At 34.6% G+C, this 19957-nt stretch overlaps 1 protein-coding gene across 1 annotated transcript in view; it reads left to right on the forward strand.

Annotated features, from left to right (window-relative positions):
- LOC125651070 (uncharacterized) overlaps nucleotides 1-19957 on the forward strand; it is an 87084-nt gene that overhangs the window by 26705 nt on the left and 40422 nt on the right. The window lies entirely within an intron of this gene.

Here is a 19957-nt window from a genome sequence, read left to right on the forward strand (position 1 = left end):
CGAGTGCTGTATCTCAATTATAACTCAACAACTGATATTCAAATTTTGGTTGACCATAAGAAATACTTTAGTTAAGCATTGTAAACAATAAAAATGGAAAAATGGAAGTTGAAAATTTTCAGCTCAAATTGTGTCCATGCCCCTTTAATTCTAGACCTGATTATGGTTTGCACTAGCCGAAAACGGACGGGTGTGTAAGAAACCGTGCATTTTGATTAATAGATTAACTTTCCTTATTCGTGACATAATTATTTGTTTTATTTTTAATAGCAACAAAGATTGTTATTGTTTTTCCCTACAGCGACCTTGTAAAATTATGTGAAATCTGTGAAAAAATGCTGATATCATACATGATTTTCCCCTGAACCTCTGATAATTAAGAGATAACTAGTGAGAGTTAATTCGAACCCAGAATCTCCCGGTCATGAATAGCACGCTAAAACCACTGAACCACCGCCATCGATCATTAATTCTCTATAAATACATTTACATATAAAATTATTATACAATATCACAATACAAGACACCACAGAGTCCTCCACATCTGTTTCGTACTTAGATATTTTATTGAAAATAGATGGTAACGGTAAACTAACAATTCAACTTTATGACAAACGGGAGGATTTCATCGTCTCCATCGTTGATTTCCCATATCTATGTAGCAATATTCCATTATTACCTGTATATGGTGCTTACATTTCTCAACTGATTAGATACGCAAGAGCTTGACCGTTTAAAGTCAGCATTTCGCAAATTCTATGGTAGCTTTAACGATATAGTTTGCCAATACAACCTATCATTGGGTCAAATGCTGTCTGACGTGTGTCGTACCGATTGTTAGACCGTTCTTGGCACACTGAATCTGATTACTCCGTTTACGTGATCAAGATATAGGGTTTACTGTGGGTGTAACCGGTCGATAAGGTATGCTTACTCCTCCTAGGCACTTGATCCCATCTCTGGTATATCCAGGGGTCCGTGTTTGCCCAACTTTCTATTTTGTATTCATTATGGGAGTTGTGGGATCGATCACGGTTCGTTATCTTCACCTTTTCATTAAACTAGAAAATCTATATATTTTCTCTCTGTGAAATATATAGTATTAAGCTCATGTCTGTGAGGAACTGCATATATTCATGTAGATATTGCCAAACCAGAAGTGTAAAAGACAATAGGAGTGTCAAATTCTTCCCTGTCCCTTGCGTTTACAAAAGCGGGGTCAAAAAGAAATTTGATAGTAAAACATATAATAGCATACATAATATGAATTATATATATAACGTGTTGTCATATTTTACCTATATATATATATATATATATATATATATATATATGGCTGGCATATTTTAATCCTTGTTGTATTACTTTTCAGAATTTGTAAGAATGATGCAAGACTAGATTGTATTAGCGCTTTGGATCCCATTTCGTGATTAGACGGCTATCATTCACAAGTGTCCGATCACACCAAAACGGAAATTGAAGTTTTCAACTACATTGTGAAATCTTCCTTAGAATGTTCCGAATTTTATAACACCGATAATTATGTGATACTTCACAGACTGTGTTCATTGATGACTTAATGAAGAATAGTGCTCTGTTTTACTACTTTAAGGTCCGCCTATGTGTAATTGTGCATGCTGAAGGGACATCAATTTCTTTGGATGTACACTTCTTGCTCGTTTATGGAAACTTTCAATTTAAGATTTATGTTTCTGATATGAACAACTAAAGGAAATCAATTCACAAGTTTTGCTTTCATTGATTTGCTCATTAACTATAGCTAAATGTGTTATCAGATATATTTAACTTTACCTTATTTCCTTATGAATAAATTCTAATTTTGGTGAATTTTTGTCATTTGACGAATTGAATAAACAAATAAAAAACCCACCAACTCCAATATTTGTGACGAGACAAATTGCCGGATATGTAATGCGGATTAATGTGAAAGGTGAAGATAACGAACAGTAATCAATCTCATAACTCCTATAAGCAATACAAAATAGAGAGTTGGGTAAACACGGACCCTTGGACACACCAGAGGTGGAATCAGTCGTCTAGGAGGAGTAAGGATTCCCTGTCGACCGGTAATTTTTTAGTCATTCCTCATGAGATTATCAGGCAATGGTGAAGTTAAGTTATATCAACCTGTCATTGGGTAAAATGCTGCCTGACATGTTAGGTCGTTCTTGGCACACTGATTTTGACTATGGATTACTTCGTTGGTATATCCAGGGACCCGTATTTGTCCAACTCTTTATTTTGTATTCATTATAGTAGTTATGAAATTGATCACAGTTCGTTATCTTCACCTTTTCATCCACCTGTCAGTGGTGAAGATTAGTTATATTTACCAGATCATGGAGAAGAGTAGCTATATCTACCAGACAGAGGTGAAGATTAGCTATATCTACCAGACAGAGGTGAAGATTAGTTATGTCTACCAGACAGAGGTGAAGATTAGCTATATCTACCAGACAGAGGTGAAGATTAGTTATGTCTACCAGACAGAGGTGAAGATAAGTTATATCTACCAGACAGAGGTGAAGATTAGTTATATCTACCAGACAGAGGTGAAGATTAGTTATATCTACCAGACAGAGGTGAAGATTAGCTATGTCTACCAGACAGAGGTGAAGATTAGCTATATCTACCAGACAGAGGTGCATATTAGCTATATATACCAGACATAGGTGAAGATTAGCTATATCTACCAGACAGAGGTGAAGATTAGCTGTCTACCAGACAGAGGTGAATATTAGCTATGTCTACCAGACAGAGGTGAAGATTAGCTATATCTACCAGACAGAGGTGAAGATTAGCTATGTCTACCAGACAGAGGTGAATATTAGGTATATCTACCAGACAGAGGTGAAGATTAGCTATGTCTAACAGACAGAGGTGAAGATTAGCTATGTCTACTAGACAGAGGTGAAGATTAGTCATATCTACCAAATAGTGGTGAAGATTAGGTATGTACAGAGGGCAGTCCTGAAGATTACCAGAAAACAGTAAAATTCTTCATTGAGAAATATAAATATATTGTCGTGTTGAAGATTCATTCCATACACACAGTGGTGACGTTTATTGCTTATTGGAAGAATATAAATATTATACAGCAGAGGCGAAGTACACTGGGGATTTAGACACGTTTAAGAATATTTTATTTGCTAGGTGTCTGGATTGACATATGATCTTGTACATAATCTGAAATAAAGCTTGACATTTTCCTTTCATACACACAAACATGTAGATACAGACACACTTATATACACACACACGTACACATACATACATACACACACATACATACGCATAAACATACACACACTGGCTATGGATCCATAGAAAGGAGGATCACAGAACGGACATTTAGCCTGTGTGTATGCCTGCATCACAGGTTCTTTAAATTGTCGCGGGGTACGGATTATAATGCCGCCAGTTCCTTATTTACTGACAAAGGAATAGATGTCATCAACATGTATAAACACTCTTGGTGACATTTAATCTCTATTGTGAAGATTATGTCAGACGATGGACTGCATATGAGGAAGAGGAGCTTGATTCTTTGTCAGAATAGATTAAAAGTATAAAAGAAATATTAATACTAGCATCACGTATTAGACACATCAAAACTAAAGTGTGTACCATCTATAATTCTGTGTTTAGTATACCAGAAGTGAGAGAAAAAGTAGATAGGTTACATGAGGAATATATATTTGCTGACAAACCTTGTAACATCATTTATTATTGTAATTATTATTTTTAATTAACTTAATTTTCACATCTCGTAACCCTACTCAATATATTCCCACGTTACCTTTCAAGAAATGAAATTCTTCAATATCAAGCTTCAGTTTTACACATATGTTTTCCTAGACTGAAGGGTAAAGGCGGTGGCCTTGTGCTGTTATACAGAAAAACACTTCGTAAGTTTGTATCAATTGTTAAATGTGTTGAAGACACACTCATATGGTTAAGAGTAGAACAAAGAGATCATCCTGATATTTATATCTGTTTTGCGTATATACCTCATGATCATAACGTTTATTACACAAAGTATAATTGCGATTTATTTGATTGCATCTTAAATGATATGTCAATTTTTACACAGAACGGCACTGTTGTTGTTGCCGGTGACTTAAACAGTAGAGTTGGTAATTTACCTGATTATATTGTAGAAGACTCTCTTGCTATACCTATTCATGATATGCTGTCAAATGTTTTTGATTATAACACCGATTCGGTCATGCCACATCGAGTATCAGAAGATATGATGGTTAATAGGTTTGGCAGAAAGCTTTTAGAATTATGTAAATCTACTGGTTTAAGACTTTGTAATGGTAGAACACCAGGTGATGAAAATGGTCAGTTAACTTTTTACAATCACTTGGGTACAAGTGTTATAGATTACATTTTAGTAGAAGATGCGTACTTTAACAATGTCACTAAGCTTAACGTCTGTGAGTTTAACGAATGGTCAGATCACGCACCAGTAGAATTTACTTTGAAATGTATGAATGCTAGCTTTTCCAATAATAGTGATGTAATCACGAGTGGTCCAAATACGACACGGAAGTTCAGATGGGACGACGAGCACGTGGAACAAATGGAACGTGACCTCAATGACAAAGTCAGTGATCTGTATAATATTTTAATACAATCATCTACCCTAACACTGGATCGTGGTATTGAGCAGTTTAATTCTATATTAAATGATGTTTTTCAACCTTGTTCTAGAAATGTAACATGTTGTAAAAAAAAATCACCAAATAAGAAAAGTTCTACCAGCAAGGATAAACCTTGGTTTGACGAAAAATGTAAGCACTTGTACAACACTTATCGTCATTTTATGTACATCTTTAATTCTGAGCGTAGTCCGGAAAACAGATGTAATCTGGTTGAAGTTAAAGGTGAATACAAACGTTATGAACGACAGGTCAGACGTAAGTATTTAAGATCAGAGGGGAACCGACTTAGTCTGTTACGTAGGAATAATCCTAGGCAATTTTACAAAGCGTTTAAGAAGAATTCACGGTCTCCACCTACAGAGTTGTCTTTGAATAATTTTTTTGAGCATTTCAAGTCTGTCTGTAACAATGATGGAGATAACAATAATACATATGTGGACCGAGCTCAAAGTTGCATTTTCGAGGAGCTAGATGTTCCAATATCATGTGATGAAGTTTGTAATGTATTAAAGAAAACGAAAGCTGCTAAATCACCGGGCATTGATAACTTGTTAAATGAATACTTTTGTAAATTTCGAGTTATTTTTACTCCATTGTTGTCACGTCTATTCAATATTATCTTTAATCGTGGCACATTTCCAACATGTTGGTCTGAGGGAATTATTTTCCCATCTTTTAAGAAAGGAAATGCTAACGACACTAATAGCTATAGAGGCATAACTCTGGTGAGTTGTTTGGCAAAAATATTTACTTCTGTTTTAAATGATAGGTTGTTAAAATGGTCTTACGGGAATAATTCTGTGTCAGATGCTCAGTTTGGTTTCAAACCAGGTTTTGGCACTACAGACGCTATATTTGCATTACAAAGTGTCATTAGTAGAACGTTATCACGCAAAAATAAGTTATTTTGCTGTTTTGTTGATTATCAAAAGGCTTTCGATAATGTCAACCGAAACAAGTTATTTTTTAAATTATCACGCTGTGGCATCACTGGTAAATTACTTACAATCATCAAATCACTATATAGTAACTTAAAATTCTGTGTTAGATTTCAATCCGAATTATCGAACTTCTTCTCATGTACAAACGGATTAATGCAAGGTGAGCGGTTGTCCCCCTTTTTGTGATGGAATTGACTTTAAAGATATATCACTGTTTTTGCTAATGTACGCTGATGATACTGTACTTTTTTCTGAATCAGCCACAGGATTACAAAACATGTTAAATACTTTATCAGTTTATTGTAACGAATGGGACCTAAAAGTTAACATTCAAAAAACAAAAGTTCTTGTCTTTCGTAACGGAGGGAAAATAAATGCCGCCAGTAAATGGTTTTACAATGGTAGCGAACTAGAAGTTGTTGACAGCTTTAATTATCTTGGTCTTACTTTAAATTTTAATGGTAATTTTTTAAAATCTCAGTGTATTATCGCCGAGCAGGGTAGAAAATGTATGTACCATATTCTTCGAATTTGTGATAATCTGTCACTGAATATTGTAACAAAACTTCATGTATTTGATACTTATGTTTCAAGTGTTTTGAATTATGGTAGTGAAATTTGGGGTTTTAACCCAGGTAACGATGTTGAAAAGGTACATGTGGACTTTTGTAAGCGAATTTTACATGTAAAGAAGTGCACTCCAAATTATATGGTTTACGGGGAACTTGGTCGTGTGCCAATGTATAATTTACGTATGATAAAAATTATTAAATATTGGTTGAAAGTGATCAAAACCGACAATTGTATCCTTCAATCTATATATGATGACATGTTGATTTGCAATCACAAGAACTGTAATTGGCGCTGCCAAGTTAAGCATTTATTATTATCGAAAGGATTTGGTGATGTATGGTTTAACCACTATGTTAATAATGAAATTTTATTTCTAGAATGTCTCAAACAGCGTTTAACTGACAACTTCATGCAGTCACGAGATGAATTTTTTGATAATTCACCCAAATGTATTCTGTATAGACACCTTATTGATAATGTTACCATTCAATTTTACTTGACAAAATCTATTCCGGAAAATCTTATCAATCTTTTAGCAAAATTTAGATTGTCTGCTCACCAGCTTAGAATTGAACAAGGTAGATATAATGGCACAGCAAGACAAGATCGATTGTGTGAATTTTGTAATTTGAACGAAGTTGAGGACGAATATCATTTTATTTTAATATGTCCTTTGTACAAAAACCTCAGATCTGCATATATAAAAAAATATTATTGGTCGCATGCTTCTATGTTTAAACTGGTACAATTGATGTCAATTCATAATAGAAAACAAATCTGTAATCTGGGTAAATTTTTAAAAGGTGCTTTACTCTTACGATCTAGCCAAACTATCGTCTAATGTATATGCTGGTTTTTGTTGGTTTCTTTTTTATGTAAACTTGTCTTATAACTCTCTTCATGTATGTCCATCCTCTAATATTCACTCCACTTTTCATACTGTATGCATCTTTTTGTTTATATTTTGTAATTGAATATGTATTATGCTGATGCGCCGTAAGGCTTAAAGCCAATAAACAATACAATACAATACACATATTCAATATCCAGTTCAATGGGTCGAATGGATATGAGTTACCGTATCTATACTGGATTTCTAAACTTCACAAAAAACCCTTACAGAGACACATTGCTGGATCCAGTAAGTGTTCTACCAAGCCTCTATCTTTGCTCCTCATGAAAATATTAACTGCTGTGAAGGATATTGTGCCACAACATATGCGAGAACTGGCGTAAATCAAATGTGGATTCTAAAAAAAAATCTGAAGAACTTTTAGTACATTTGGAATCACAGACCTTTCTCAAATTAACAACATGAACACGTACGACTTTTCACCACTTTACACAACCATTCTTCAAAATGGGTTAAAGACTAGGCTTTTGACATCATAGATAGCTACTTCTTCAATAAAAATGAAACATGGAGGTGTTCGTATCTTGTGATCAGTAATCCAAAATACTTTATTAAACACCACTCTTATTCTTTGCACAAGTACTCTGAAATTGATATTAATTGGTGATCAGATTTTCCAACAGTCTGTTGGAATTCCCATGGGCACGAATTATCCTCTTTATTAGCTAACCTGTTCTCATACTCTTACGAGGCAGTGTTTGTTCGGGGGGCTTCTGCGGGGTGGGGTGTCTCTTGCTCTTGGACTCGACGTATCGACTACGTTTTATCTATTTATAAAATACATTTTCGTATGTCGATACCACAGTTCCACGACTGTTTCATACTTGGGTATTTTATTGAACATAGATGTTTAACGGCAAACTTACAACTCAACTTTCTGACAAACGGGATGACTTCAGCTTATTCTCCATCTTTAATTTATGTAGCAATATTGCATTATTACCGGCATATCCATATATTGTTTACTGGGGGTATGTCTCTTAACTGATTCAATACACATAATGCGTAGGACCAGTTTTTAAATCGAGGCACACTACTGAAAAAATAAGCTGATGTCACAGGGGTTTCAAGAGTCTTGTTTAAAGTAAGCATTTCGCAAATTCTATGGTCGTTATAATGATCTTATTTACAAATACAACCTGTCATTAGGCCATGTGCTGTCTAACGTGTTTCATACGGATTGTTAGGCCGTCCTTTTCATATTAATTTTGACAACGGATTACTCCGTTTACGTGATCAAGAAATAGGGCTCACGGGGGTGTAACCGGTCAACAGGTGATGCTTACTCCTCCTAGGCACTTGATCCCAGCTTTGGTGTGTCCAGGGATCCATGTCTGCCTTATTCTTAATTTTGTATTCTTTTTAGGAATTATGAGATTGATCAATATTCGTTATCATCACTTTTCATTAATGGAACTGTGGGTTTAGAATCACTACTGCAACACAAGGGAATTGTTGATTTAGAAACACCACTACACATGTCGTAAAGAAACTAGTCACAGTGTTACACACATATTATTCAAATTTCATATTATCTCGTTGATAGATATTATTATATAAATATTGCATGTAGTTGAGGGCAACATTGAAAATTTTCACTCCGAGAAAACTATTGTCAACCGAGGCGTTGACAATGGTTTATCGAGGGGTGAAAATTTCAATGTTACCCTCAACTACATGCAATATTTGTTTTATTGTACTGATTGTTATGTAAACAGGAAAGCAGAAAAACTTACGTCTGTTGACATTTGATCAATAACTGTCACTGCGATATTTCGTAAATCGATGCAGGTATTCCCGTTTATTACAAACGCTCAAATGACGTCGTGTAACAATCTACGGCGAACTGTACGCGCATAAATTTGACGCATGTGATAATTTTTGGGAGTTGAACTATGTTCAATCTCCCTGGGTCATCACGCACTTTTCTGCGCAGTAATTTGTATTGATTTGTATAGTGGTCGTCAGCGGGGGTTCTGTGTCAGCTGATTTACTCCTAGGTAAATCAACATAAACTTTTATAAACATCCGCCATTAAATAATCCATGTAACTTTTCTGAATTAATCTAATTTTGATAATTGACATGTAAATAAATGCAATGATATTGTATTCAAATCAATTCGAATACAAGATTTCGATCAAATTGATACTGATAGACATAGAAAAATAAAAGATAAGGTTGAAAATTGTCGTTTGTAGCGCAGCGTCACCTATAAACATTGATAGGGAAACGAACGACAACTGCACACAAGCCCTATTGACACCGTGGCTCGAAATATCGAATATGGTGCGAAACCTCAGAAAATTTACAAGAAATAACTCTACAACATTGTGTATGTGTATATATTTGGTGTATTTAATGTGATATAAAAAATGCTTGATGTTACATGTAGATTGAATTAAAACACGTCATTCCCAGTCAACAACTTTCGATTGGGATCGGAATACGAAATAAAATTTCTTATATCCGGTGGCAAAGTGAAACTGCTTCATGCTTCAAGTTATTGAATTACGTAGTAATTGCACGTTACACATTAGAGAACTGTTCCTTTTAATAAAGAAAGTCACAAAATAGATACAAAATGAGTGTACCTTATCCATTACTGTTACCGAGCTTTCGTCGACTATAATCTCGAAATGGCGTGTTTCGCTGCGCTTGATGACGGTAAGGTCCACATTTTCTACGTGAGTAGTGTGATATTTGTTTATGAATTTTTTGCGAATACATGGTATGTCTCGGCTAGGAATAATGGAAACTTTCTCACCTATGTATGTAAAGACATATTAATCTCTATTTTTAAAAATGTAGAACACTTTTATCAAATGACAATGTTTGAAAGCCCCGATGTCAGAATTTCCTTTTCCAAGACATCAATATGTCAAATTCATTATCCTTTTTGAATAGTATGTTCCATATTTTGTACCAGTTATCCATTTTGAATCCCCTATTACAATGGGATTTTGCTGCACTCTGTAATGTTTGAGTGGATGTCATGAGTGTGTGTCAAACAGAAATTTTAAGAGCATGGGATAAGGTGCTGCCATGTATTACGTTTAACCCAGTTGCCACAATGTTGAATTTATGCTGCAAAAAGGATTGGAAATTGCTCTGGTCAAAACACATCGTTTATTTGTCTACAGATGAAAGAGACACGAGGATTCTCCCTCACAAACTGGGAAAAAAAATAGTTATGGATCTTGTACATATATAGTTTATTAATCACTATAGATTTCCAGCATCACAAGTCTGATTCCGCTATATGCTTTCCATACTGTCAGGTTCATTCACCCCGTGTTTGAGCCACAGTATAATATCCCAAATACCTTGGCAATAAATAACATTATTTGACTAGTGTTTCATTTTTAGCAGAGTTGCGATGAAGTCAAACTCGGCTTATGATCTGATGAAGTGCCTTTGGGCGGGCAGGCGGGCACGCATCAACATTTCATTTCCGCACCATAGCTCTTGAGCAAATTATAGGATCTCATTCAAACTTAGATGGATTGTCACCCTCAGTAAGATGAGGAAGCCTATCGATTCTGGGGTCACTAGGTCAAAGGTCAAGGTCACTGGCTATAAATAGACTGAAATTTGGAGAAAATTTTGTTTTCTGCACTATAATTTTTTAACAAATGATAGGATCTCAATTAAACTTAGATGGATTATCGCCCTTGATGAGACAAAGAAGCCTATTGATTTTGGTCAAGGGTTAAAGGTCAAGGTCACAAAGGATTTAAGTCGGCTGAAATTTATGTACGCAAAATTTTGCTCCCTGCTTGATAATTCTTGAAAACTTTTCTGCCGGTTCCCTCTATGCCCATTCCTTGCGCAACTCGGCTTGTGCATTTCCGATGCCCGACAATTTTTAATTTTTTTGCATTTCATTTATTTTTAGTTATTATACAATTACTTCCCATTCCATTGATCCTCTACAGGACTGTAGTATACTCAGGTGACAGTTTAGCATATTGGACTACCTTTTCAAGTAATGAATCCTTAGAATTAGCTATAACTAGGATTAAACTTGAATGTATATATACAGGGGGAAAACTTCTTCATAACTGCAAGGCATTGATAACCATATTGATTTGAATGTTTGGGCCATAATATGTGGTCACATTTTTCATGAGAATATAAAGGGGTGAAATTCTAGAAAACAACAACACGACTTCAGTTACTCGAGGAGCGTTGTGGCCCATGGGCCTTCCATTATCCATGTTTGCTGTTGTAACGCTTTGAAAAACAACAACAGTTGATTTGTATCTAAAATCATGATAATATTCAGTCATTTATCCCCCTACTCTTCCAGTACTATCTTTTCTAACTGAATTTCCACAATGTTCAACTCCCATGAGTACTTTAAGTACTTTGATTTATAATATCACCCGTTGTCAAGTACTGTTACCCGTTGCTAGATATTATCACCCTGGGGCGCGTGCTTTCTGTTCTCAGAGGGTAATAATATGTTTTTTCAAATGCTTCTCGACCAATCAGATTCGAGTATTTTACATGAAAGTATAATAATACAGTTTATCTCTGAAAAATCTATAGCTTCATGTACACAACTGCGCAGTCATGCAGTTCATTCTTGACTATACAAATAGATTTGACTTGTGCATCTTTGTGCCAAAAATTACAGTAGAGAACTGCGAACAAGTTTTGACTACAAAATGAGAAAAAAATACTTGATTTCGATTTATTTTAAGACAGTTAAAGGTTTATGTGCCGTATTAAACGTTTTGTTATATGTTAAAAAGCAAACAATGTACATATTTTGTCAATATGATAACTACGAAACATAACATGATTTGATTGATTGATTATACATTGTTTAACGTCCCTCTCTCTCGAGTTTTTCACTCATATGGAGACGTCACCATTGCCAGTGAAGGGCTGGAAAATTTAGGCTTATGCTCGGTGCTTACGCCCTCTGAGCAGGGATGTATCACCTGCTGTGACACGGGACCTCGGTTTTTGCGGTCTCATCTGAAGGACCACCCCATTTAATCGCCTCTTACGATACGACGGTATTGAGGACATTTTCTAACCGGGATCCCCAACAGACAATTTGGACAAATTATATACGGGTATTGAAGGAGTACTGGTCTACTCAATGTAAGGAGAAAACGGTGATTTTCTAATGCATATATTTATGAAGGAATGACGTTAATGGTGTAAGTTGTTAATTAAGGAGAAGAAGTGCGCGATTAAAAATATTATTAGAAACAACATGCGAGATAAGGATTTCGTTTATGATAGTATGTAGTCGTACTGAATGATGATTTCATATTAAACATCAAATTTAACTCCCCTTTCATCTCTCAAAATGATCTTTTTACCCCGTTTTCCGTCTGACAGTCTTTTATCGCTGAATGTGTCCCGCCAACAGCCTGTAGGCCAACAACGTGTGTATAAAAACTGATTCCACAAGCAATGTCACGTGATCATGAGTCATTCACTTTCCGACTCGGAGAATACATGCTTAACTAGGAAATTGGCTTGATTACTTTTTGATCCGACTGACTTAAATTGCGTGATTTGCATAAAGTGTATAACTTATATGTATATAGCTTGATATAAAATACACGCTTTTTTAAAATTCCTACGGTAATATCCAAAGAATAAGGCATACGTAGCTTTAAATCAATAAACTCCATGCATTTTTTTCTAAAGTAAATTCAATGCCATAAACCTGGCATCAGCATTCATGTATCATAATCTTACTCTGAAATTCTCCATTAGTTCTGTCTTTGGATTACAATACAGACAAGAACACATTTTCGAACACTATATTGATCGCCAGAAACAAACAAGTACATTGAGACTGATGATCTATATAATACGATTAATAGTATCGACACGTTTCTCAACAACTGCTGTAGTATAATATATATATATATAAATAAACGCAAAGTCAACACAAACGAGGGTCAGTTTTTGGATAATATTATCATAACAGCTAACGGCCATGGAATCTATTGCAACATATCACCATTTTCAATATCAGTGTTAAACAATAGTTGAGGTTAGTATATTCAGGTCATAGTTATATATTTCATTAAATACAGAATAAAATTCTATTTGATATGGCCAATAATAGCAAATTAAGACTCTTCTTGAACTTGTGTGTGTGTTCATACTTCACGATATTGTAGTATATATATATATGTATATATATATATATATATATATATATATATATATCTGCTGTTTGGTGTGCATTAAACTTCGTATTACTTGTTCTATATAGAAATCTGCAAAATATTGCAAGTGACAATTAACCAGAACATAAAGATCTATGATTACTTATATAGAGGGTGAAACATTTATCGGAGGGCAATTCCCAATTAAAAAATGCGTAAAGTTAAGATAGTATATAAAATTTGGATGATACGAGTCCAACACCATGGCTAGAGTCGTTACAGGATGCACATTTTTGTACGTGACGGTCAATTTTTAAGGTCGCACATATCCCAGGTGAAGCACAAACATACATGATGCAACTGAAAGAGGTTCCTCTCTTCTTTTGATCTTTAATAGCAGGTAAATTCAACAGACTACTATATAAAATCATAAACTGAAATCGATGCCATCATTTACCCAATAATCCGAAACAAAAAAGATTTTGCTGACACGCTTTATTAGTAACCTTTATAGTTTCGTGCATACGTTTATACCACAGCATAGTTATTAAAGATGTATATACAAATATTGATCCGGTTATATAGGTATTGATCCGGTTACTATACACATTAAGGGTTTGCTTTCCAGACTGTGTTAAATTCACATACTTCACATACTAAGTCAATATAAGGAGTGTACATAATATATCAGTCGATACAGGTTTGAACTTTCTCAAAGCCAGAGAGGTATAATGAAAATCTCTTGAAAGATATACTCAAAATCACTAATATGCGTTTTAACTGTTTCTGTGGTACTTTGTTTTTATTTCATTCATATTGCTTTACAACACGAACCCGACCAGTCTTGCTGGTCTTTACAAAGACAAAACTAGAGAGGATTCAATGTACTATGATCTAGGGCCCCAATTCATTGAATCCGCAATACTGCTTTCTTCAAATGTTAGCGGTTTAGGCTTACATAATTACAGGGGACCGAATGCAAAATGCTAGTAAACCAGTGTTGTTAGTAACAAAGAAGTTTTCATTTGACTGGAAAATGCCTCGGAAAATTAAAGAGGACTTCGTATTTTTTAATGATTCTTATTTTCTGACAAATTATATAAATACACTTCTGTAATGTGACCTTGCATCAAGACTATATTCAACTACGTAACAATGTGGGCAAGCAGAAGATGGTAAATATTTATATCAATCGCTAGATATGAAAGAAATATACTACAATATCGTTAAGTATGAACACACACACACAAGTTCAAGAAGAGTCTTAATTTGCTATTATTGGTCATATCAAATAGAATTTTATTCTGTATTTAATGAAATATATAACTATGACCTGAATATACTAACCTCAACTATTGTTTAACACTGATAATGAAAATGGTGATATGTTGCAATAGATTCCATGGCCGTTAGCTGTTATGATAATATTACCCAAAAACTGACCCTCGTTTGTGTTGACTTTGCGTTTATTGAAAAAAAAAAAAGACTGCATAAATACTTTAGCCCAATCATGAAATATCCGTTATCGAGGAATTTTGCAATAGAAAAATCAAAACGTGTTCAAAATACATTCAAAGAAGAAACACAGCGCTGATCGTTATCTTTTAATGAACCAGGTATAACTGAAAGTTCTTGGAGATCTGGTGATACATACCACAGCCTGAACATAGGTGAGAGAGGCGTCGTTTGCAGACGACAATTGTTTCTCTTAGTAACCAGGACAGGAAGTTCTGTGACCGTGTTTTCAGACCGAGATCCCACCAACAGTCATGGTAAGGCAGTTTTTGGTTTATAGTAACTACATTCACTTAAAATTTCTAAATAAGAAAGTTCATTTTCAGATCAATTATCACTCTATGATCTTTCAGGATTTTTGTAAAATCACTCTAGGTTTATAGAATCAGTGAGGAAGGAAGTGTTCTCGAGTTTCATCACAGATACATGTATTTTCAAATTAAAAATAATCGTCCGTTTTAAAAACACATTTTCATTTTCTACTTTCGAATTTACTTTAAAATAAGAAATACGAAATTAAAAGTTATCTGTATAAGCAGTAATTCAGTCCTAATTTTTTTACACTTGCGTTCTATTGAAATTAAAGATCAGTAAAAGTAAATAATGCCTTCAAAGACATCGATGAAGCATAACAATTTGTCGTCCAAACAAAACTGGGGTGACATTTAAAATCTACAATACACTGGACTTCGTTCACATGCAACGCCACGATATATCTTTTTCAAGCGTTCTAAGCATGCACAAATTATTACGCTAGCAGAGAGTTAGTTAATCTTTTAACCAATTTAGATTTTCTGGGTATATTTTGGTTGCAAATCTAATATGACCGGGGCGAAACCATTGAATTTTGTGGTATATTTCTATGAATTAGTTGTGTTTTGAATGCGAAGACCAAACAATGTTACCTACATTTATAAGTCCGTTACGTTGATAATAAAATTGTTTATTCTTGAATATGAAGGACAATATTTCAAACAAAATGGAAAACTTTCTGTAACAGAATGGACAATTGAAGATAAGGACATGAATTGTATTGGAAAGCAAATTTAAAATGTTAGTGTGCAGCGTAGGGATTTGATGAATACATATCCATAAAGTTTAATTTCACAAAATGGACAGTTCCCCCTAAGTCTTCTAGTCGGTAGTTCGTGTATTACATTATGTATGTCGTTCTTGAATTACAACACAAAACACAAACACCAGTCAGCTGGTTCTGCTAACGCTGTAGATTTTAATCAATGAATAATGCGCAAGAGAAAAGGACCGCTGTTTAACACGGTCGCGGTAGCTCAGTGGTAAAGTGTTCGCTTTGTAACCGGGGAGGTTGTGAGCCCTGCTCGTGCCATGGCCGCTTCAAACCTAAGACATAAACATAGACAGTGATTGCTCCTTCGCCAAGTGATCGGCATTTAGAAGTAAGAATCACAGTACTTTTAGATATTTTCCGTCACAAACGGAGGGCCCCGTGTCTCGAAGGCCTTGGCACGTTAAAGAACTATCACTGCCACGGCCGTAAGTGCTAAGCCTAGGACTAAATTTGTGGTACTTCGCCTACAACTGGTGACATCTCAATATGACTGAAAAATCCTCGACTGGACGTCAAACAAACACACAAGAGAAGAGAATAATCGAAATACATATATTTTCTTTAAATATCAATAAAGTTGCTTCATGTAAAACACTGCACCTAGCGAGCTCTAAATTGATATTTAAACATTATTTCCCTCATTTAATGGAACGACATCAGGTACGAGTCATTTCGTGGGTGTATTCGGATTCTTAAGAGAAAACAAACATCTTGATATTAGATAACGCATTCTGACGTTGTGAAAACGATGGGATAAGTTTAGAAGTATAATGAGTTAATAAAAACTTATCATTGCTAAATCACATCATGTTTGCACTTCCCTCTCAAGCTGGCTCTATATTTCATTTGGAATTTTATCCCGTGGGGATCCGGGTTAGAATACGTCCCAAGTACCCTTTGCTTGTCGTAAGAGGCGACTAAATGAGGGACGTTAAACAATATTCAATCAATCATCCCGTGGGGATCCGGGTTAGAATAGGTCTTGCTTGTTGTAAGAGGCGACTAAAATGGGGGCGGTCCTTCAGATGAGACCGCAAAAGTCGTGGTCCCGTGTCACAGCAGGTATGGCACGATAAAGATTCCTCCCTGCTCAATGGCCATAAGCGCCGAGCATAGGCCTAAATTTTGCAGCCCTTCACCGGCAGTGGTGACGTCTCCATATGAGTAAAATATTCTCGAGGGACGTTAAACAATATTCAATCAATCAATCATTTGGAATTTCTTCCTTCATGAGTCATACTGTTTTGCTGTTACCATAAATATATCTCACGTGGAAGAGAGGTGGGTTACCCAGCTTACCATCAAATTTCTGTATGTCTGTAGAATTATTGAGCATTTCAATGTACGGTACTGGTGAGTTTCATTATCATATCTTCATCAAAACATAGGCCTCTTACGGGGTACTGAGGACTTATTCTAACCCGGATCCCCAAGGGGTCAAAACTTAGGAAGAGAGAAACACGTCATGTGTTATTTGTCTATCGATTCCTGATTTCATTTTCTACTATATCGCAGAAATCCCATCTGACATAAATCATACCCCCAAGAACTTTTAAACTGAACATAACTGTGGTTTATTCCGTGTACAGTAGACTATGTTGCATCACCTTGTTTGAAAATCTGAAAGCATATTAACGAACCTAACATTAATTGTTATTAAATCTTAGAGACAGATCAATTTGAACCGGTACATTAGTAGCAGAATGAGAGTTATGGGTTTTAAAAGATTAGAAACATCGCACACTATCCATTTTGTTGGACAAGCTCGGACGTTTTCCCATGGACATACTATTATAACGTATGCTAAAATGGCGAAAAAGCGCATAGAAAATTTTATACCTTATTTTTACATACACAATAAAAATGTGTTTTTAATATGGAATTTGAAAGGGGGGGGGGAGTTTATTGGAAAAATATATCCTTAACGTCGGAAATTTAAAACATTTTTGTGATATTTTAGGCTGAACAGTTAACAGAAGAACAACTTCGAGGTAAGTATAACTTTGTTTATTATTTGAATATTTACAGGGGCCCTTAAGTATATTAGTGCTAAAGTGTGACCTATAGAGAATATCCCTCAAAATATCAGAGCAGTGTTGATTGTCATTAAAAAATTACACTGTCAATCAAAGATGACAACCAACTTGTATGGAGCGCCAAATTAACATAAACTCAAATAAATGAAGATATATTCAATTATTTGAAGATATCATCAATTCATTTGATGCGCGCAACAATTGAATTAAAGATCTCTTCAAATAATTAATGATATCTTCAATTCTGAATTATTGCGCGCATTAAGTGAATTGATGATAGCATTAATTCTTCAACTGAATTGATGCGCGCTTCAATTGAATTAATGATCTCTTCAAATGAATTAATGATATCAACAATTGAATTGATGCGCGCTACAATTCAATTGAAGAGAGCAATAATTGATATAATGCGCGCATTAAATCAATTGATGAGAGCAATAATTGAATTGATGCGCGCATTAATTCATTTGATGAGAGCAATAATTGATTTGATGCGCGCATTAATTCAATTATTGCTCTCTTCAATTGAATTAATGATATCTTTAATTCATTTGAAGAGAGCAATAATTCTTTTAGAGAGAGCAACTATATAATTAAAGATATCTTCAATTCAACATATCCACAATTGAATTAATGATCTCTTTAATTGAATTGTTGCTCTCTTTAAAAGAATTGATGCGCGCATTAATTCCTTATACAAAAGCATTGTAAATGATTTAAAGATATCTTCAATTGAATTAAAGAGATCATCAAATTATTTAAACCGAGCTCTAAATTAATTATTGCGAGCAATATTTCTACTAAATTGATGCTCTCATCAAATGAATTGAAGAGAGCAATAATTGAATTAATGCGCGCATCAAATCTATTATTGCTCTCATAAATTGAATTAATGTGCGCATCAATTGAATTGAAGAGAGCAATAATTGAATTGATGCGCACATTAAATCAATTATTGCTCTCATTAATTCAATTGATGCGCGCATTAATTCAATTGATGCGAGCAATAATTGAATTGAAGCTCGCATTAATTCATTTGATGAGAGCAATAATTGATTTAATGCGCGCATTAATTCAATTAAAGAGAGCAACAATTGAATTGATGATATCTTCAAATAATTAAAGATATCTTCAATTATTTGAGTTTATGTTAATTTGGCGCTCCATAAACTTGTGATTGGTAACCATGACCTTTTTCTTTACAAGTATGCAAAAATGACGTTACGTTTTTCCATTTTAATATGACGTTTTTTGAAAAATATTGTAGAATAAGATCAGATAAGGGCCTTTTTGCAAGGAACGGCTCAATTTATGTTGCAGCAGATCACCCCCTCCCCGCATAGTATATATGTACAAGTATGTATGCGTTATGGGTCTAATTTGATGTTCCTAAATTGACTGTGAAAATTTTGAAGCAGAGTTTACAGATATCTGTTAAGCATAGAAAAAATTTGGTGATCCAAAGATATGACGTCATGAATTTACGATTCCCCTTCTCCACGATGCCCAAATTTATACCCTTTTCTTACTAAATTTATATTCTTTCAATTTTGTTTATGTGGTAAATTTTTTACAACTCACTCAAAACTGAAGTCTCTTGTAACAAAACAACGACACTATCACACGATAAGACAAGAAATGATGTGTTGACACTATCATACGATAAGACAAGAAATGGTGTATTTACACTATCACACGATAAGACAAGAAATGGTGTGATATTGACACTATCACACTATAAGACAAGAAATGATGTGTTGACACTATCATACGATAAGACAAGAAATAGTGTGATATTGACACTATCACACGATAAGACAAGAAATAGTGTGATATTGACACTAGCACACGATAAGACAAGAAATAGTGTGATATTAACACTATCACACGATAAGACAAGAAATGGTGTGTTGACACTATCACACGATAAGACAAGAAATGGTGTGATATTGACACTATCACACGATAAGACAAGAAATAGTGTGATATTGACACTAGCACACGATAAGACAAGAAATGATGTGTTGACACTATCACACGATAAGACAAGAAATGA

Source organism: Ostrea edulis, chromosome 5, assembly GCF_947568905.1.
Source record: "Ostrea edulis chromosome 5, xbOstEdul1.1, whole genome shotgun sequence".
Taxonomy (NCBI): Eukaryota; Metazoa; Mollusca; class Bivalvia; order Ostreida; family Ostreidae; genus Ostrea; species Ostrea edulis.